Raw genomic sequence first — 21525 nt, forward strand, 5'->3', positions numbered from 1 at the left:
GCGTGGGCGAGAGCTCTTAGGACTGTCGCAGACTCATGCCGTCCCAGGTAGAGATCCCTGCACACCAACTTCATTTAGAGATTCTCTTTCGCTGAGCATCTTCCAGACGTGGAGGACGAAGGAGGCTGGGTCTCGCCTGGGGCCGCCGCACAGGAGTCTCCCAGGCCTCAGGTGTGGTCATGTCCCATTACTCTCCCCTGAGCCCTCCCAGTGACAGCCACCATGGCCACCAGCCTGTCACTGCTTGGCTTGGCTCTCATGGTTCCTGGGACATGGTTCTGAATGTCCACCCTGGCTGCGTGTCGCGGGTGGCTCTTGCTCAGGCTGCTTTGCACCCTGGTCCACCTGTGGTTGGGCTTCAGCCCTGGGCTTGGCTCCCCTCCTGGGCCTCTGCCCCAAGCCCACCCCACTCTGTCGTTCCTCTAGTCTCCACACACGTGTGGGGTGCAGAGCCCACAGCCACCTAGGCCTCCTGAGTGCAGCCTGCTGTCCCTCACCGTCATGTCCTGGCCTCCTGGATCCCTGCTCTGGCTTAGTCCTGTGATGGGCCATTTTGAAACAGCTCTATTTTTGTCTGCCCTGTGTCCTCGGCAAGCCCCCTCCACCCCCCGGAACTGCAGGCCACGTCACAGATATGGGTACTGTGCTGAGCAAATAAATAGCGCCACAGGCCAGGCTAGACAGACGCAAGACCAGCAGAACAGAAAGAAGCCTTGCTCTCCCACCCGCCCCGCCTGGGGGGCACAGTCCTTAACTGGCCCACCCCAGCCCTCACCTGTTTGCAGCTGTTCCACATTCCTGGGGGCCCTGACGTAAGACGTCTCCTGGGGAGTTAGAGCCCCAGCCACCTACAGGTCATCCTTGTTGGAATCCCAGCTCCATCCCCTCCCTGGGTGCTGGCAGGTGGGCCAGCAACTCTGCAGGGCTATAGATCCTGGTTGGAATCCCAGCTCCGTCCCCTCCCTGGGTGCTGGCAGGTAGGTGAGCAGCTCTGCAGGGCTGTGGATCCTGGTTGGAATCCCAGCTCTGTCCCCTCCCTGGGTGCTGGCAGGTGGGCCAGCGACTCTGCAGGGCTGTGGATCCTGGTTGAAATCCCAGCTCTGTCCCCTCCCTGGGTGCTGGCAGGTGGGCCAGTGACTCTGCAGGGCTGTGGATCCAGGTTGGAATCCCAGCTCTGTCCCCTCCCTGGGTGCTGGCAGGTGGGTGAGCTGCTCTGCAGGGCTGTGGATCCTGGTTGGAATCCCAGCTCTGTCCCCTCCCTGGGTGCTGGCAGGTGGGTGAGCTGCTCTGCAGGGCTGTGGATCCTGGTTGGAATCCCAGCTCTGTCCCCTCCCTGGGTGCTGGCAGGTGGGTGAGCAGCTCTGCAGGGCTGTGGATCCTGGTTGAATCCCAACTCTGTCCCCCCCGGGTGCTGGCAGGTGGGTGAGCTGCTCTGAGACTCGGCTGTGGAAGGCTGAGGGCTCTGCAGGGCTGTGGAGAGAAGAGCTTGGTGGAGCAGGGCCTCTCGGGACTCTGCTGAGAGTGAGTTCCAGGGCTGTTGGCTGTGCGTCACGTGGCACAGTGGTCACTAGGTGCGTAGGTGCTGACTGAGCCACGCCTTGTGATTCCTAGTGCTCCCAAGCAGTGCTCTTTTCTTTTTTTTAAATTTCAAGTTCACAGATTTATGTTATGCCAAAATAGTACAGAAACAAAATCGTATTTACAGAGGTTTCATAATAAAATAATGAAAAGGCAAGACAGGTGATAGAAGAATGAAAATGTAGAAACAGCATATGATTATTAAATTGGTGATGAACTAGATCTAACAAGTCCTTGGCATGGACCACTCTTGAATCAGGTTTTCTCTGTCGGAAAATCTTAGTGCACAACACACCCAACTCACTCACCTTGTCGTTCCTGAGGGAGCTGCAGCTCCGGTGTCCAGAGACCCACTGGGAAGCTTGTCGGCTGGCCTCCCCTCCCCTTCTGTGCTGCAGGCCGGGGCACTTCATGCTCACACACACAGCAGGCCATTCTCTCCAGAGCTGAAGCCGCATGACTGCGATGTGCACCTTGGCCGGCCCCTTCGCTCTTGGTTGGGAATCGTGAGAAACTGAATCACTTCTTACTGGTAGGCTTCAAGATGAGAAAAATACCTTGGTCACCGCTTGCAGGTGTGAGGTGTTCTGGCTGCTGGAGGAAAGCGTGTTCTGGAGGGTCATTACGGTGCAGTGAACTGCGATTCCCTGCCAACCTCAAGAGGAAGGAGGACGCGTCTGCAGGTGACCTTGAGGCCCGAGGTCACTTTTTAGGAAGGAAGGCCAAGGCCCTGGTTTCTGCATTTGAATTGCTCTGCATCCCTTTCTGACTTCTTAAAAACAAACTAAATAGCCCCCGTGACCAGAATGGGACTCAGGTCCACAGAGGCTGTTTGATGCCCTCACCCAGGGAAGGAAGCCTTCTGGAGCCGGCTGTGGCCAGCTGCGAAGCACAGTGCCGCTGCATCCCTGTGGCCACCTCGCCGTCCATGGCCCCCCGACTGACCAGAGGTCTGCTGCTCACGGGGCAGGTGCTGTTCTCCAGAGCTGCGGCATTTCTTCCTAGACGTCAGAGCTCTTGCTCTGGAAGGAAACCCGGAGGGTAAGACCAGGCCTCGCCATGCAGAAATCGATTGCGACAAACTGCTGTGCCGCTTCGTCTGGCCAGATGCCACCCGATAGCGGGGCTGCTTTTCTGCGTCAGCGCTGGCAGAACGTCAGACTGCGCTCCCTCACGCGAGGGGGTGTAGGTCGAGAAGCTTATTTTCACTTCCTTAAAAGCTGCAGAGGCAGGTAGATACCTGGAGGCGGTCAGCCATGGTCCCGTCAGTGTTCTAGAGAGCTCTTCAGTTTACTGGCCCGTCAAGGCCCGTTTTATGACAACACGTTTTAAACGAATGTAAAAATCCAGGCAGCGTAGATTGGTGTTAAAAGCAGCGTGTCCAGGCAGAGCTGCAGCCTGGGGTGGCGCGTGCTGCCAGGAGCGCTGTCCCTGAGACCGAGGGGCGTGGGGCGTGGGGCGGTCCTTCCCGCCGGCTGTGGTCCTCAGCCCAGTTCTCACAGGGCAGCTCTCCCAGCACCAGCTGGCGGGCGTGGCACAGGGTGGACGACGGGCCACTCGGGGGTTTTGTTGGGGCTGAGGAAGGAGATGGAGCAGGATGAGAAGCGTGTGGTAGTCAGAGGCCCAGGCGCCACCAGGACGGGACTGAACGTGCAGGACTTTCATCAGGGGAGACACCTCCGAGGAAAGTGAGGAGGAACCCGAGAGACGGCCCAGCCCTTCAGCTGCCCTGTAGGCCGCCCTGCCTGGAGGAGGGAGGCAGGAGGCGTGGGACGGTGCCTGGCCACCCACACAGCCTGGCCAGGCTGGCAGGGAGGGGCCTTGAGCCAGAGGCTGGGAAGAGGGGCACTGTCCTCCAGGATGGACCCGCCCCAGCGACCCCTTGCCTGGCGTCTGGGGAGGCCTGGTCTGGATCTGCTCAGCGCCAGTGTCCTCCCGGCCTCCCCAAGGAGGTGGAGGGTCCTGAGTGTGGAGTGTCCCGGATAGCCTTCTGAGGTGGCCACTCCTGAGCTGAGACCTGAATGATGCCAAGGCCTTGTCCTTGCGCCCTGGGCCAAGTGGAGAGAGAGGGGGCACACGGGGCAGGAAGAACAGGGACAAGAATGGGGAAGGGAAGAGGAGGACAGGAAGTGGGAAGAATGGGGGACAGGAAGAGGAAAGAGGGAAGACGGGGAGGAGAACAGGAGGTGGGAAGAATGGGTCAGGGAGAGGGCAGAGGGGGAGGAGGACAGGAAGTGAGAAGATGGGTCAGGAAGAGGGAAGAGAGGGAGGAGGACAAGAAGTGGGAAGAATGGGTCAGGGAGAGGGCAGAGGGGGAGGAGGACAGGAAGTGAGAAGATGGGTCAGGAAGAGGGAAGAGAGGGAGGAGGACAGGAAGTGGGAAGAATGGGGAACAGGAAGAGAGAAGAGAGGGAGGAGAACAGGAAGTGAGAAGATGGGTCAGGAAGAGGGAAGAGAGGGAGGAGGACAGGAAGTGGGAAGAATGGGGAACAGGAAGAGAGAAGAGAGGGAGGAGAACAGGAAGTGAGAAGATGGGTCAGGAAGAGGGAAGAGGGGGAGGAGGACAGGAAGTGGGAAGAATGGGTCAGGAAGAGGGCAGAGGGGGAGGAGGACAGGAAGTGGGAAGAATGGGGAACAGGAAGAGAGAAGAGAGGGAGGAGAACAGGAAGTGAGAAGATGGGTCAGGAAGAGGGAAGAGGGGGAGGAGAACAGGAGGTGGGAAGAATGGGTCAGGGAGAGGGCAGAGGGGGAGGAGGACAGGAAGTGGGAAGAATGGGTGAGGAAGAGGGAAGAGAGAGAGGAGGACAGGAAGTGGGAAGAATGGGGAACAGGAAGAGAGAAGAGAGGGAGGAGGACAGGAAGTGAGAAGATGGGTCAGGGAGAGGGAAGAGGGGGAGGAGGACAGGAAGTGGGAAGAATGGGTGAGGAAGAGGGAAGAGAGAGAGGAGGACAGGAAGTGGGAAGAATGGGGAACAGGAAGAGAGAAGAGAGGGAGGAGGACAGGAAGTGGGAAGATGGGTCAGGAAGAGGGAAGAGAGAGAGGAGGACAGGAAGTGGGAAGAATGGGTGAGGAAGAGGGAAGAGAGAGGAGGACAGGAAGTGGGAAGATGGGTGAGGAAGAGGGAAGAGAGGGAGGAGAACAGGAGGTGGGAAGATGGGTCAGGAAGAGGGAAGAGGGGGAGGAGGACAGGAAGAGGGAAGAATGGGGGACAGGAAGATAGAACAGAGGGCAGGGAGTGGAAAGGGTGGGTCAGGACGTGCAGAGGCTGGCTGCAGGCACCGGGCAGGCAAGCAGGCAGAAGGAAGAGCCAAGCAGAGACTGGCTGACGATGGGGTGGGCGGGTGCAGTAAAACCGCCTGTACTTCCTCCAGCGTGGGGTCCTGGGCTGGGGGACGTCCTGGGGGACAATCCAGGGGCCTGCGCCCTGCCCCTTGGTGTGCCTCAGGCTGTTGCTTTGCCAAGTCCCTGTCCCCCGCCCTGGTGACGCAGGCCCCTTGGTTTTCAGCACTCAGTGTGTGAGGCCTGCCGCCTCAGTCAAGTCAGGTGAAAGCGCATCAGCCTCGCTTCTCCTGTGCGTTCTTGCAGAAATCAGGTGCAAGTTGATTGAAAGAGCAACTAAAGCAGGACATAAATGTGGAAGTAACTTAAAAGCCAGGCGAGGGGCATTTTCCCGAGTAGAACCAGTGGGGCGACCTCGTCCTGCTCCTGGGCCTCTGCTGCCGGCTTCCTCTCAGCATGTAAAGGACTGAACGTGCAGGTTCTGCTTGGGGTTGGGGCCCAGACGCCCACTGCGCCTGTGGGCACTCTGCTGCTTGGGGTCTCTGAGGTGGGCTCCTGAGCCATGCCTCTGGCTGAGGCAGCACAGCATGTGGGTGGGAGTCCTTGGCATGCTGGTGAGTTCTGCAGTGTGGCCCTGGCACTGGGATGCCCGCCTGCCCCACACTGGGGATGCCCCTGTCCCTCGCAGGGAGGCCTGATGGAGGACCCGTCCAGGAAGGTGTGTGCACTTGGAGCTTCCTGCCCGCAAGGCCGGCTCCCCGGGCACCATGGCTTCCTGTTCCTGGACGCCGTGGTGCCCGCCATCGGAGTGATCACACTGTGGGTAAGCAGCTGCCGATTGCCTGTCAGCGAGCAGCAGTCACTGGGAACTTCCGGGATTGATGCTTGACAGCATAATGAGAAAAGTGTCACTTTCAGTAGCATTTGAGCATCCCCTGAAGGAACGGCTGGGGCAGGGCTCTGCACTGCCCCCGAGGTGAAGTGTTGACCAGACGGCATCTAGTGTGTCACAGGAGGAAGTCGCCTGGAGTGGGCAGGACCCAAGTGCAGGACCAGGCGCCCCTGGCCCTCGTGCTGCTGCTGTCCCTGCCCACTGTGAAAGTCACTCCCACTGGTGGCCCTGGGACCCTGCGTGCCGACAGCCAGCGGCAGCCTCCCCAACCTTTCCCAGCCTGCTGCTCCCGTTCAGCACACCCTGGCCTGGCCTGGCCTGGGCTCCAGAGCCCAGTCTTCTCTGCAGTCCAGCCGACTTGGTCAGGGCCACGTTTTCCAGGCTGACAGCGTCTTAAACAAGCATCGGGGGGACCCGGCCTGAGCTCACTGGAGGACAGGGAAGCGGTGGCCTTGTAAAGTGATCGCTCTGAGGATAGCTCGAGCTCGTCCACCCGCATGGCTCCTCTCAACACAGGAAACACGGAAGAAACTCAGCAGACGTGAGCGTGCGTGGCAAGGCGTCTGAAGATAAGGGAAGACCTGTCTGGCCCATCTGGGGTCCTGAAAGCTTCCTTCTTGAGAGATTCTGGGAAGAGGGCAGCTGGTTCTGTGCGTAGCTGCGTGTGTGCGCAGACATCATCGGCTCTCCCCAGGCCCGGGGCTCCCTGGCGCTTGGCGGAGGACAGACGCCTCTGCCAGCAATGTGCCGGGCAAGGGAGCCGCTCGTGCCGACAGGTGCCTCTGCTGAGTAGCCTGCAGGTCTTGCTGCGCGTGAGTTTTCTCTTTCAAAAGCAAGAAGACACCGGGTGTGGTGGTGCACACCTGTCACCCCAGCAGCTGGGAGCCTCAGCAGGCGGACTCTGAGTTCGAAGCCAGCCTCAGCAACAGTGAGGCGCTAAGCAACTCAGCGAGACCCTGTCTCTAAATACAATAGGAAATAGGGCTGGGATGTGGCTTGGTGGGCCAGTGCCCCTGAGGTCAATCCCTGGTACCCACCCCCCAAAGTGAGAAGACGCTTGGCGTCGAGCTGCCCTGTGAAGTGGACGCTTCGAGGGAGGGGCTGGACAGCCGCCATCTGTGTCTGGCTGAAGTGGTCAAGATGGCAGTAGCCCTGGCCATGCTGGACTTGTCTTCTGGGCACCTCGCCTCAGTTACTGCTCAGAGATTGAGTCAGTCCCAGTGTCTTCAAATCAAGTTCTGATTCCTTAGTCAGAGGCTCAGAACTGTGGAAGGCCGGGCCTCAGCCCTCCTTGCCTCCTGTGGCTGGTGTTGCCCATCCATCCCTGGCCCTGGTCCAGAATGTGCGCTGCCCCTCCCTGCCAGGCCTGCTGTCCCTGTCCCCTTGGCAGTCGGTTCCATGGACGGGGGCATTGGGCCACGTGCCCCAGGGACGCTCAGCAGCGTCTGCAGAGGGGTCGTCCATCTCGGTGGGTGCCGCTGCGACGGGTGGGCGTCCCTGGGTGCCGCCACGGAGGGGCAGTGCGGCCAGGACCACAGCCGCACCCAGGGCCCTCCACCAGGTCGGCCCTTCGCTGATGTACCTCGTGGCCTTAAACGTGGCAGGAGGAAGGCGGACCCGTCCTCCTCGACCCCCAAACAGTGTGCCGCCTCCCGCAGTTGGTGGAAACCCGCTACCTGCTACTGCTTCACGGCCAGAATCCCAGAGTTACTGGAATGGACAGTCGGCCCTCGAGAGCCGGCAAGAGGAGGAGCCGGGAGTGGCCTGAGGCGTGGTCAGCGCTCCCGTCCTGGGTCTGGTGGGGGTTGGCTTGGGCTTCTCCTCGTCTTGAGCTGGCCTGCGGACTGGGTGTGGGCACGTGGAACGGAACAATGACCTCCACGTGGAACTTTTTCAGACCGAAGGTGCTGCCGGCATTCTTACTTGTTTTTGCTACTGGGATTGAACCCAGGGGCACGTAACCTTGAGCCACATCCCCAGCCCCTTAGGGCCTCCCTAAGTTGAGCTTGCGATCTTCCTGTCTCCGCCTCCCGAGCTGCTGGGATCACCCGTTGTTCCGTTTCTAGCTGCGTCTGTCATTGGCCGAGGTCCCCAGTGCCCCGTGTTAGTGCCTTCTTTCTTCCTTGGTGGAAGAATACAGACTGAGTCAGTTCTGTGCTGACAACCTCCCTTTCAGCTAGGTGGCATTGTGTGACTGCTCTCTGGCCAGTGGTGACCACTGAAGCGTCAAGTGGGGCTTCTGGCAAGGCTGGTTTCAAGAAGCTGAAGCGGTTGAGGATGCATGCTTTCCTAAGTGTGGCATGCTGAGCTGTTCCAGTGGTCACTGCGGCCAGTCTAGGCAGCACCATGGGGCTTCAGAGGTGGAGAACCTGCACAGCAGCAGTGGACGTGGACGGCCAGTGGACGGCCAGTCTAGGCAGCACCATGGGGCTTCAGAGGTGGAAAGAACCTGAGTTGCTTAGTGGGATAGGCCACCTCTTCACTGACAGGTGAGGATGCAGGGCCAGTGTATGCAGGGCACTGTCCTCAGACCAGACTGAGCCCATGGTGCTGGATCCCAGGCGGAACTCCTGTGTGGTCCTTGCCTGGTCTCTGCCCTTGGCAATGTGTGGCCATGTTAAATCAGACACCTTCTGCCGAAGGAGGGCCTGACGTTCGTTGCTCAGGGCCATTGGGGACCAACATGGACCCCTGCCTCGGAGGCCCTGCCTTGGCGTGATTTCTGCATCATGTCCACGCCCAAGCAGGGCCTGTGCTGTCCTCAGTAGCTCAGCTGGACCTAGGTGAAGGCTTCTCTGACTGTCCCCCTGGCGTTTGCTCCGGTGGCTCATTCAGGGGCTGGGACCAGCCTCTGCTCTGCCCTCCTCTCGCATGAGCTCCCTGCAGGCCTCATGTGGCTGGGCAGTGGGGTGACCGGCTTCTGCCTTCCCGAGGCGCCACCAGAGCCTAGCGCCAAGGCGCCACAGGACACGGGCGCAGGTGTGTTCAGATGCTGGCAGTGAGGTGACACGCTGCAGGACACGCTGTCCCCACCCTGTGTGAAGCCGTGGATGCCAGCTGCCCCTCCTGGTGTCACAGGACAGCGCTGGTGAGTTCACCGTCTCCGTAGGGTGTCAGTGGGTACGACGGAAGCCGCCCATGCAGGAGTTGTCAAAGCTCAAGGCTCTGCTCCTCTTAGCCCAGCACCTCTGCGGCTTCCCAGGGTGTCTGTGTGAACAGTGTTGAGTGCACTCCGGTTCACTGGCTCTCTGGTCAAGCTGTCTTCTGGTGGCACCATGCTGCTCACCGAGAGCGCTGCGGGTGCTGGTCACAGCCACGGGGAGGCCTGACCCGGTCCTGGGAAGAAGCGGCACAGGATGGTTTTGTGGAGGGCCCAGGACTGATGTCCAGGCCTAATGTCCATCTGATGTAGGACAGATGGCTGGACCCCCAGGGAATTAGCAGGAAGCAGATTTATTGGCTGCAGTGGTCCAGACTGTTGCTCGTGCCTTGAAGTTCCTCCTCTAGAAATTCTTTGAGCATCATACCCAGACGGGGGGTAGGGGGGTGGTCTTGGAGGTTTACGTTTTTCCAGGCATCTACGTAAAAGTAATTTTTTTCTTTGAATTCACAGAAAGTGCTTTTTGTCTCATTTTTTTAGATTAAGTCAGAGGTTTTACACATTCTACCACAAAAGCAGAAGTAACGTCATCAAGTACACGACCAAACTTAGCTTTTGCAAGACAGAGCAACAGGAAATAGGAAGTCCTGGCCACGTTGAGTCTTTTGCAGGGGTTTTTACTGATACTCTGTTAACAAGAGCAGTAATGGTGAGGGTCTCTGGAGAAGCTTAATGGAGATTCTCGGGCGGAGGCGGGGCGCACTGGCACCAGTGATGGTGTACGTCCACCTGAAGGTTTTCCACCTGCAAAGGTTCTTCATCTTTCCAACTGGAGGATGGAGCCTCAGTTCTTGGTTTTCAAAGACTGCATGAAGGCGCGGCCAGGCAGGGGCACCAGAGGCTCCCGTGTCCACCTTGCAGTTTTGGTGTGTGTCAACCAGACTCTGCATTCTTTTCTTCTCTAGCTGTGCTTGCTTTTGCACAGCCAGCGCTGACTGCCTCAGGAAGCTTGCGAGTTGCTCTCCGTGCGGGGTAGGCACCACCACATCTGTTTGCTGACATCTTAGACCTTGTCGTTTACAGCTTCCAAGAAGCTGGAAGTCAGCACTCCTTTCCTTCCCGGCTCTGCTCCTGTCGGGTCTGGCTACATGTGTCCAGCCGCCCTGGCTTCTCGCGAAGCCTGAGATTATCAGGCCCCCGTTTGGGTTCAGCACGGGCTTTCCCTGTGCCTGCAGGGACCGTGGGCGGCAGCCACGCTGTCCTTGCCCGGAGACTTCGTCCTCCGCCATCAGTGTTCAGTGGGTCCTCCATGAGCCTGTGACTGCTTCACGGGGCTCGGGGGACGAGACCTGTTCCGCAATGTTTAGGAAACGTTCATTTCCCCCATGGAGGAACTGCCCCCTCGGTTTCTCTGATGCTCCGGAAGGCTCTCCTGCCCTGTGGCCCTTGAACATAACGGCCGTGCATCTTTGACCCATCAGTGGCTGATCAGGTAGCAACCAGGAAGAGTCTGAAGATGTTCAAGTTAAGATGTTGAGTCTGCGGGGAGGGGCCGGGCCCAGCAGCCCCACTCACCCTGGGCCCATCTCACCAGCCAACAGCGACCCCCTGGCTCCAGGCGGTCAAGGCTGCTGCAGAGATCACAGAATTCCACCCCGAGGAGGCGACGAGGAGCGGCACGCTGATGTCCTCCAGACGGGTCTCGTTCTTCCCCAGGTAGAAGTGCCACTAAGTAACAGCACTGGTGGCACCTCACACGGGAAGAGCTGGGAACAGCACTGTGCTCCCCACCCCTAGGACACCGAGGTCAGCACGGACCCAGTGATGCAACCCGGATGCTACTGCGATGTGGGCAGCAGGGCTGAAGTGCCCGCCTCGGTGGACTCGCAGGACCGGTGCCCTTTCCTTCAGGTTCCCTGCCACATTCCCCGGTGAGGTCTGACCGTGGCTGCTTTCCAGTACCCGGCACCTGGAGCCCCACTGTGCGCATCCTGCCTCTGAGCATCACAGGTTCAAAGCGTGCAAGGTAGACGCCAACCCAGCCCTTTCTCCCCGTCAGAGAGCTTTACCATCAGCAGACATCACTTTCAAGCTTTCCATTTTTAGGAGTAGGAAGAGATTTTAAATCTCTTCGACTGATCCATTTCTGGAAGTCAGGCTCCAGTGTAGTCGGGGGATTTGGACTGCGTTGGTTAGACAGACGTGCAAAATACTTCCCGTGACCTCCGCCCAGACCCCAGCAGTCAGGGTGAAGTGAATCCTCACCTGCTCACCTGGGCCTCATGACCTCGGCTTGACCAGATAGGGTGGGGGGTCAGAAGTGGCCATGTGTCCCCGTACCCTTTACCAGCGCTGAGGCTGCAGGTTTTAGAATGCCTTCTGCATGCAGGCCAGTGAACCAAGCTCCGTGTGATAGTGGACATTTGAGACAAGCTCACCCGGAAGACTGGACATGATAGAGCAGAGCCCAAGACCCATGTGTGGCCACATGCATGAACTGCAGGTACCGGCTGAGGTCTGTGTCTCAGAGATTCTTGAGAAAGCTGGATGGTCCACTGTGGCCTGCACGTCAGAGGGTAACGGGTCGTTGTTCATTGAGTATGCATCATCTGTCATGCAGTCATGATATATTTCATGTACACATATGCTGCATGTGTCATACACACACACACAGTGAAAATGGCAAAGTAGTCAGCCCCGATCGGAGCAAGCGCAGACACAGCGTGTCCTGTGCAGGGATTTGCAGTTCTCTGTATTTGTTTCGTTTGAGTTTTTTGCAGTTCATGGGGGCGGAGGTATTGGTTGGTTACTGCCAGCACGCGGCTGTAACTCCCCTTCCCTGGTCTCAAAGCTGACACTCCCTGGCGACTTAACAGGTGCGTGCTGTGTGCACCTGTGCAGGCCTCATTCCCAGAGCCGGATAGGCTCGGACAAGCACGACCCTCTGCTGGTACTTGAACAGCTCGGAATTTAGCACTTTTTAAAAAGTTTTTCATCAGTTCTTACAATGTCTTGGGAACAGAGATGCACGCGTCCATCTTGGGCCCAAGAGCGTCTGGAGCCATGAGCCCTGGTCTAGGCTTTCCTCGGCCCTTCGACAGGTGACTTTCCTGATGAGTTTCATGTGGGAACTGTAGGCAGGGATGTGCACAGGGCGTTTGTACGCAGGGACTATGCCGTGGGGACAGCGCGGGGGTGCCCAGCCCGTCGGCCTTCTGGACGTATCTGGATGTGTCACTCGGCTGAGCTGCGTCTGCCCTGGAAGTTGGGAGTGTAGGAGATGGGTGGCCAGTGGGCACGCAGCTGTGCTGCGTGCTGGACATTGTCTCCCTGGGAGCCAGCACTGAGTGAACCTGTCGAGAGGCCTGGTTTCCTACTGCCGGAAGGCAGGGCCCTGGGAGGTTGCTGTCCTGCTCCTAACTCCTAATCTGCCAGGTGGCTGGGAAGGCAGATACGTAAACACACGAAGGGAAGGCACACCGAGGACTGCTGCTGTGGTCTGCTGCTCTGGTCCCCTCGCCCCGGCTGTCTGAGGTCCACCCTGCTCCCAGGACAGGGCCGCCCGAGGGCCCACAGCCATCCTGGGTGCAGAAGAAATGAGCACTTCACTCAAACATCAGTGTTCAGAATTCAGTGTCCAGTCTCCACCCATCAGTCACAGGTAAGGAAGAGGATGTGCTGAGGACCTAGGGCAGCGTGGAGGAAATGAGGTGGCCTTCAGGGACACGTCCAGTCACAGAACTCAAAGGAGCGAGAACAGAGGCGGTGGGAGGCCGCGCCCCGGCTGAGGAGGAGGTGGGAGGCCGCGCTCTGGCTGAGGAGGTGGTGCTCCAGGCACCTGCAAGACACCCTGGGTCCTGCCGCTTTGGCCCCAGGTCACTGGGAAGCAGCTGCGAGATCTAGCATGGTGTCCGTGTGCTGCCAGCAAAGTCCCTGACTGAACCGTGATCAGCAGCGTGGTCCAGGTGGGATCTTGGCTGCACAATGACAGTGAGATGGATTGTTTGATGTCATCTGATGCCGTGGAGCCGCGTGGGTGGGTTTTAGTAATCCGTACCTGGTAAAAGCTCAATTAGTATTCGAATGGAAGGAGGGAAAGAAAGAAAGGAGAGACCGTAGGCGGAGGTGCAGTGGAACTGGAAGTGGGTGTCTTTAGTCAACTAAATAAGGAGCTTGTGACGATGTGGGCTCCTGACTGAAAGCTACCTCCTCTGTACATGTAAGGAAGGGTCTGGAAAAGTCCAGCAGCAGAGAAAGCCCTGTTGGTCTGTTCAGAGGGTTAATCGTGGCCAGCCGTAGGCAACAGGAGCCCATTTGCATAAAATCAGTGATCACTGATTACTCAGCAGACCCTCTCCATAAACAGGTGAAGGTCTGGAGAACTTGCCAGCACGAGGAAGCCATGGCCCCACGGAGTGCCCAGTGTGGGGAAGGCATGGCCTCGCGGGGTTCCCACTGTGGGGAAGCCGTGGCCCCGCGGAGTGCCCAGTGTGGGGAAGGCATGGGGAAGCTGTGGCACCACGCAGTGCCCAGTGTGGGGAAGGCATGGCCTCACGGGGTGCCCGGCGTGGGGAAGCCGTGGTACCACGGAGTGCCCGGCGTGGGGAAGCCATGGCACCATGGAGTGCCAGGCGTGGGGAAGCCATGGCCCTGCGGAGTGCTCTGGAGACGAACAGCCTTTAGCACACCGTGTGCACTCTGGGTTTTCATCGGCATCTATTTTATTTGCTGCCAGTTATCATGAGGGGTAAGATTCCCTTGCTGTGGATGCCCGGGGCAGAGGGTGACGGGAGCGCGGGAATGCGGTCGTGGTAGAAATGCCACCCTGCCCTGCTCCCGAGTTGTGCTTCCGTTCTTGTTTGCAAAACGTACGTGCCATGTTTGTGTTAAAGGGTGTTCACGTTTGACTTGTTTCTCTGCCTGTGTGCGCAGACCAGGGCTGCTTTCCTCTGCTCCCAGTGAGGCCGGGCAGAGGATCCCAGGTGGCGGCAGGAATGGAAGTGACAGGTCACCGTAGCTAACCCGGCTTCTCAAGGACACGTGCCTCCTTCCCATGACCTTGAGGGGATCTGCTCCTCCAGGCCCTCAGAATCCTCTTCTTCCACCAAGGGCACTAACCCGTCTTCTCAAGGGTGCATATGTCTTCCTGTGGCCCTGAGGGGCTACCTTCCTCCAGGCCCTCGGAATCCATTTCTCCCACCGTGGGGATTTCTCTGTCCCCGTGGTCAGCCAACTGGCAACTGGAAGTCAGCCATGGTGCATTTACTCCACAGAAATTGACGCCTTCCACAGACCAGTGCCTGCCCTCTGCCCTGAGGTTTGCCAGAGTGTCTCAGAGGTCTGCTTCCTTGGGGGTCCCGTGGCTGGCGAGGTGTGGCTGCCTTCCTCTCCCAGCGTGTGCCAAGGGACGTGGCACGGGAGGCTTGGCTGGGAAAAGACCAAAATTCAAGGTACCGTTTCTCCTGAAGGCATGTGCTTTAGGGACACTGCCAAGTGAAAGATCCCAAGGTAGAGATGGTAGAGCAGGGACCATCCTACTGATCCGCCGTTTAGCCCTCATCAGAACGTGTGCACCCCTCAGAGAGGTGTCGTTTAAGTCCAAGCAAGTGAAAAAGTCTGGATGAAGAAACAGAAAAACGTCTTCGAGTAGCCAGAAGCGTGGGCTGGAAAGCCCAGAACTTGAGACGTAAGAGGAAGCAGTGGGCGCTGAGCAGACCCCGTTGCGAAGTGAGAGCATGTTCCGAGGGCTCAGCTGGGGGCTCCCAGTCACAGAGGGCCATCTAAGAGCTTTCCTGCCACTCATTCTCCCGTGACCTTCCACCTTCCTCCTGGCGGTGTTCACAGCGCCGTGTGAGAGAGACGTGGACTGCTACCTGGAAACTCTCAGGAGGACTCTCCAGATGGTTAAGGACTTGGGGTTGGGGAGCCCTGTCTCCCAGAGTGGTGGGCTGGACCTGGGGACTCTTGAGAGAGCTCTCTGGGTGTTTAAGTACTTGGTGTTGAGTAGCCCTGTCTCCTAGAGTGGTGGGCTGGACCTGAGGACTCTTGGGGAACAGTGTCTAGGTGTTTAAGTACTTGGTGTTAAGTAGCCCTGTCTCCCAGAGTGGTGGGCTGGACCTGGGGACTCTAGAGAGAGCTCTCTGGGTGGTTAAGTACTTGGTGTTGAGTAGCCCTGTCTTCCAGAGTGGTGGGCTGGAGCTGGGGACTCTTGAGAGAGCTCTCTGGGTGGTTAAGTACTTGGTGTTGAGTAGCCCTGTCTCCCAGAGTGGTGGGCTGGAGCTGGGGACTCTTGAGAGAGCTCTCTGGGTGGTTAAGTACTTGGTGTTAAGTAGCCCTGTCTCCCAGAGTGGTGGGCTGGACCTGGTGACTCTTGAGAGACCTCTCTGGGTGGTTAAGTACTTGATGTTAAGTAGCCCTGTCTCCCAGAGTGGTGGGCTGGACCTGGGGACTCTTGGGGAACAGTGTCTAGGTGTTTAAGTACTTGGTGTTGAGTAGCCCTGTCTCCTAGAGTGGTGGGCTGGGACCTGGGGACTCTTGAGAGAGCTCTCTGGGTGTTTAAGTACTTGGTGTTAAGTAGCCCTGTCTCCTAGAGTGGTGGGCTGGACCTGGGGACTCTTGGGGAACAGTGTCTAGGTGTTTAAGTACTTGGTGTTGAGTAGCCCTGTCTCCTAGAGTGGTGGGCTGGGACCTGGGGACTCTTGAGAGAGCTCTCTGGGTGTTTAAGTACTTGGTGTTAAGTAGCCCTGTCTCCCAGAGTGGTGGGCTGGACCTGGGGACTCTTGGGGACCTCTGTCTAGGTGGAGGGCTTGGGCTGCTTCATCGCTCACACGCACCTCGGCAGCAGGCGGGGTGGAGGGGGCTGCCCGGCCGGCCAGGGGACCTGGTGGTCAGAGGAGGTGTTGTGGAGTGAATGGGTGTGAGGCTACTTCGTTCTCTTTCACGGCCGACACAGCATTCCGTGACATGAGTGTCATTACTGCCTTACCAGCTCTTTGTCCTTGAGACCAAACTACCTGACAAGGACAACGTGGAGGGGGAGCGGTGTACTCTGGCTCTACTGCAGAGGTTCAGTGGTGGTGGGCCTGCTCCGTTGCTCTGGGTTCGAGGTGAGCCCACAGAGGACGTCTGCCCACTCGTGACAGCGCAGCAGCTGGGGAGGCCCCGGGAAGACGTGGCCTCCTGGGCCCCCACCCGGCCTCTCGCTTCCCCAGCCAGCGTCTGCGTCCCTGTGGGTGCGAGGGTGTCCGTGGCGGGGGACGGGTGACCTCCAGCACCGCAGGCTGTGTGTCTCCCACCAGGAGCAGGAGCGTCAGGCAGCCTGCGGACGCCCACCTCGCCTTCTGCCTTCGAAAGCGGGTCGTGCCAAGTCCCCAGGGGCTTCCCTCTCCGCTGGCAGATGTCGACAGGGAGGCGATTCAGCTTCAGCCAGTGGCCCCGCATCCCTGTGGGTCAGCGGCCCTGTGCTCCTGCTGGTGTCTGCTGTCCGCGGCCCCCGGGTAGGCGCCCGCACTCTGTGACCCGACCCTGGCGTCCAGGCCCCTTCCCCAAGAGACCACTCCCTGGCGTCCACCCGGTGACAGCTCAGTGGATTGAAGAGGCCAGGGTGAAAGTTCCGCTGCCCCTCACCTGGGAGATGGGCCCCTGGTGCCGAGGGGTGACGCCTGCTGTCCCCGCGGGCTCCCTTTTAGTGAATCTGTGTTTAACTGCATTATCCGTGGTTCTCCTGGCATCATTACCTGTGGGAAGCCAGGTAGAACCTGAGCCCGTCAGTAAGGTGGTTTTTAAGACCTGACTCAGGTCCATGGACCCTGAGCTTCAGCGGTGTCCAGTGGGGGGCGACTCCTGGAGGGTCCGCCTCGCGAGAGTGACAGTAAGCCTAACGAGGGGTGCAGAGGACAGCGCGTCCTCAGGCGCTGACTGCTGGGCAGGGCTTCGCAGCCTCATTCAGAAAAACTGCCGCTGAGCCTTGACTTACCACCGTTCTCCTCAAAGATAAGTGGTCGTCTCGAATCCACATCTCACTCAATAGTCCCTTAATGCGAGGGTGCCATTACAGATAACCTGGTTTTAATAGCTCACAACTGGAAACGCCTAAAATGAAGAGTCATTTTCTCAAACAGTGATTTTCTGTGTTTTTTGCTTAAAAGTGAAATGTCCTTTCGATGACAGAATTCATTTTGTATCTGGCATGTTCTGCCATAAAAGACGTAACCGTGTGTAGATAGCAGATAGAACTGAGTATTGTTCGTGCGTGTGGCTGTTACGACGAGACGGGTCCGCGTTCGGGTGTGTATTTTTATGTTGTCTGCTTTAGGGCTGGGGAGTGATTAATTGCAGGGCAATGCTTCTGTCAAGGTGCGGACAAATGTGTTTAGCATGGGTATCGCTGTTTACAAACAAGAAAGCCCAGTCTGCTTGCCAAGCAGTTGATTAAAAAGTGCATTCAATCCATCACAGAGCCTCTGTAGGAAAGAGCCGTACATGGGTACGGGTTGGCGTTTGGTAATTAGGTTGCCTTAAACGTTTTAATTAGGCTGAAGGCCACCAAGGCCGTCGCTTTCCCATGGAAGCACTTTTAGATGTCAGTGGGCACACGGCTGCAGGGTGCACAGGACTCCCGCACCCGGCCCGGGACCCTTCCGGAGCGGGCTTTGGAGCCATGCCTGCAGATTCTGGTTCAGGTGGGGGACCTGAAGCTCTGCCTGGCTGCAGCGTGGTGCCGCTGCTTGGCCCCGGGCACTACTGGGGCACCGCCATGGGCAGAATTCCATCCTGAGGCCCCAGTGCACACCCAAGCGACCTTACTGCGAATCGCGTTTGTAAATCAGGCCTTTAAAAGAAGACTGCGGTTTGACAGGTGTGTCAGAAACTCCGTGACAGGATGCCGTGGGGAAGGGAGGGGTGTTGTGTGAGCTCCGAGGTGCAGGGTGACGAGCAGCAAGGGGGCCGCCCCGGAAGCTTCCTTTCTGGATTCCTGTGCCCGCCATCTTTCCCACCACCCAGTGCACTGATTGGTGGGAGGCTCAGCGTCTTGCCTGTGCTGTGGTTGGAGCAGAGGACTTCATATGTCTGTATCTGTTGCTTTGTGAGAGAGTGCCCTAAAATCTAGCAGCTCATGTGTTGCCTCCTGAAGGGTCCGAGGGCTGGGAGTCCAGGAGCAGCTCCGCGGGTGGTCCTGGCCAGTGGTCGGCTCTCGCCGGGGCTGTGGTCTGAGCACTCCGAGTGTCTTCCCAGGATGCTTCCTTCAGCCTCTCGCCTGGGAGCTTCCTGAGATCAGCACCTGATCTCAGGGTGTCCCGAAGCCAGTCTGCTCCCTGGAAGGGGGTCAGGAGGCAGAGTCAGCTCCCTCCCTAGGCAGTGCAAGGAGTTCTGGACACGCCCTTAAAACCATCGCCCCTGCCAGCTCCGTTTTCCTACCACTGGGTGGGAGAGGTTTGAGGGGCCGCATACGGCAGCTGCTGAGTTCCTGAGACGTGCCCAGATGGTCCTCATCCTCCACGGCCTGACCCTCCACAAGCTTTGGGTTGTGGCAGTCCCCACCCAAATCCACATCTTACAAAGGTCTCGTGTCACAGAGTCCGATCCTTTTTGGAATCATGATGGAAATATACCCTGATGGGAAAACCAGACTCTGCTACCAAACGCATGAAGACTGACACCTCAGTGTTCTGTTATCAAATCAGACTCAGCAGCTAGAATGAGCTGCATTTGCCAAGTAGGGTGTGTGCCTGGACACCCAAGGGCCAGATTCCGTGACACGCCTTAAAACTACCAGGCGATTTATCCCCTAGTCCACCCACAGGATGTTGTAGTAAGAAAATACGGCAACATTGTAGTCAGTGCAGCCTGGGAGGCCCAGGCAGGGGAGGTGCAGGTTGGAGGCCAGCCCGGCAATGCAGTAAGACACTCTCAAAATAGAAAGGACTGGGGCTGTACCTCGGGGGTAGAGAGCCCTGGGGTTCATCCCTAGTACTGGGGAGAAAAGGAAGGGGAGAGGAAGGGAGGAAGGAAGGAAGGAGGGAGAGAGGGAAGGAAGGAAGGAAGGAAGGAAGGAAGGAGGGAGAGAGGGAAGGAGGGAGGGAGGGAAGGAAGGAGGGAGGGAGGGAGGAAGGAAGGAAAGAAGGAGGGAAGGAGGGAGGGAGAGTGAAGGAGGGAGGGAGGGAAGGAGGGAAGGAGGGAGGGAGGAAGGAAAGAAGGAGGGAGGAGGGAGAGAAGGAAGGGGAAGGAAAGGAAGGAAGGAGGGAGGGAAGGAGGGAGAGAGGGAAGGAAGGAAGGAGGGAAGGAGGAAAGGAAGGAGGGAGGGAGGGAAGGGAGGAAGGAGAGAGGGAGGGAGGGAAGGAAGGAAGGAGGGAAGAGAGAGAAGGAGGGAGGGAGGGAAGGGAGGAAGGAGAGAGGGAGGGAGGGAGGGAAGGAAGGAAGGGAGAGAGTGAAGGAGGGAGGGAGGGAAGGAAGGAGGGAGAGAGGGAGGGAGGGAAGGAAGGAGGGAGGGAGAGAGTGACGGAGGAAGGGAAGAAGGGGAGAGGAAGGGAGGAGGGAGGGAGGGAAGGAAGGAAGGAGGGAAGGAAGGAGGGAGGAAGGAAGGAGGGAAGGAAACAATACGTAGATTGAGAATTTTGATGGGAGAGAGTGGTGAGCTCAGCACAGTGCTGGCCGCAGCCTCCTCCACAATGACTGCTAGCTATCAGTCCTCTCCGATGGTGACCACGGTCTTGTGTCATTCCCTCCCCTGCCCTTGGGCTGGACCTGGTGACCCTCTTCTAACATGTAAGAGCCGGAAGGTTGGGTTATAAAGAGGCTGCAGCTCCTGTCTGCTGCCAGCCCTCTCTTTGGACACGTGACGGGTGTTCTTTTTAGCTGTGCCTGGCAAGATTGTCTCCTTACCCCTGAAACCTACTGGAAGGAAGTACGGAAAAGAGCGCCACTGCTGTGCGTCTGAATGTGGGGCTGCCTCTGAGTTGTTCTGCTTTCCTGTTTTTCTGTTCCCTATTTTGACCACATAGTACTTCACAGTAGATAAGTACTCTAAAAGAAAAAGAAAAGAAGAACCGAACGAAGTGGAAGCATACGGTACGCGTAGGTATCTCACATGGAGCATTCGAGAAATACTCGGTTGTTTAGTGAGAAAAGAACCCTACTTGTGTATTCAAAATTAAACACCTACAAGGAAAATACACGACTTGAATTCAAAATCATGTGATATTTAAAATTCGCACAGTGGTCATATGTCATTTGTAATTTTAAAAAAGTGATAGATTTGAACAGAAATATTGGTAAAGTTTTACCAAGCACTGCAAATGGGAGGTATTGTGCAAATCCCTACCGATATTATCGATGATAATCAGTGACCATTTAATAGGAGTCCTACAGCCATCTAGGCAACAGGCTTTATGAGCACCCCATTGCCAGTTCACCCCCAGATCTGGGGCCTCAGCCTGGGAAGCTCTGGGGATGCCGGCCATGCGTGGTGACCGGCACTCCCTGGCCCTGCTGCCCGGCCTTCTCCAGGGGCTTGGCCTCTCTCCGGAGCCCACCTGGTTGCTTGGGGTGGTGCCTTCCAGGCCACGAAGACCCCCTGGAGGTGTCTAGCAAGGGCTGGTGAGAAGGAGATCAAAATTGTTTTTTGGTTGTTTGAGACCAGATGCTTTTTCTCCTGCAGGAACCGGAACAAAGCAACCTTTTGTTTATCCCACATCCCTTTGTTTTCAGTGGCATTGTGTTTGGAGAGATTGGGGTTTTTTTCCCACTCTCGAGCCCTTTGTTTTTAAAATTACCTGGAGCACTTTGCTAAGAGGAGTTCATTACGTGCATTTCTGTGGTGCTCACATCCAAGGTTCATTCGTCAGGTTTTATTTATTCACTTTTTAGAATCGGGCAAATGGAACGGCCTCCCGAGAGCCAAGTTTGCTGCTGGAACCTGTGCGTCTCCTGACAGCAGATGGTTCCAGGGGCCACCTTTGGAGACGCTGCTTTTCATACGCTTGTGTGGCAGACGATACTAATAGAGCCGCAGTCTCGCGCTCAAGAGGAAAAGAACATTGAATTTCTAAATGGTTATTGCAAATTACAATTGACCGTGTACACATCTGTCCTAACTGAGGCTGTTTAAAGTGAGGAAGTCATGATGGGGAAGACCGAGCGTGTTCTCTTGTCTGTGCTTGGTTACTTAGAAGTCCGATTGCTATGGGATCCATTTTTCCTTTTTAGAAAGCAGGAGCGTGGCCTCGTGGGGGAGTGCCTTCTGCGCTCCCCGTCCCTCCGGTGCCTACAACCCAGAGCCCCAGGGTGGCGGGCTCAGCATGGCTGGATCAGCGAGTGTGCGAGTGTGCGTGGCCACGCCTGAGGCCGCACTGGCACCTTGTGTAGAGGGCGCCAGGGTCAGTTCGCTTTCCTCCTCCCTGACGTGGCCCATGCAGCTTGCTTCAGTAAGACACCCTTGTCGCGTGGTGGGGTGGGCATCTTGCCACAGCTCCCTTCACGACTGCTGCTGCTGCTGGCGGGCTTTCTGCTTCCTCCCGCAGCCTGGTCCCAGGCGGAGGGTTGGGGTCTGTGCCTTTGAAGCTCGTTCTGTCTCGTTCAGAAGGTAAATGATGCCCGCAGTGTTCAGGGGCTCCGTGTTACAGGCAGGGCGCGGCTCTCAGTGTGAGCCTGGACGTCGACTGCCGCGGCCCCTCCAGC

General features: G+C 57.7%; 1 protein-coding gene and 1 long non-coding RNA gene across 2 annotated transcripts in view; one reads left to right on the forward strand and one right to left on the reverse strand.

Annotated features, from left to right (window-relative positions):
- The window catches only part of SUCLG2 (succinate-CoA ligase GDP-forming subunit beta), a 189903-nt gene that overhangs the window by 138625 nt on the left and 29753 nt on the right, over positions 1 to 21525 (forward strand). The window lies entirely within an intron of this gene.
- Positions 13600 to 15699, reverse strand: LOC306650231. Its single transcript, XR_013760828.1, has 3 exons — positions 15628 to 15699; positions 15230 to 15545; positions 13600 to 14825 (listed from the first exon to the last, which is right to left on the reverse strand). It is a non-coding gene; the product is annotated as an uncharacterized lncRNA (long non-coding RNA).

Source organism: Sciurus vulgaris (genome assembly GCF_902686455.1).
Source record: "Sciurus vulgaris genome assembly, chromosome: 19".
Classification (NCBI taxonomy): Eukaryota; Metazoa; Chordata; class Mammalia; order Rodentia; family Sciuridae; genus Sciurus; species Sciurus vulgaris.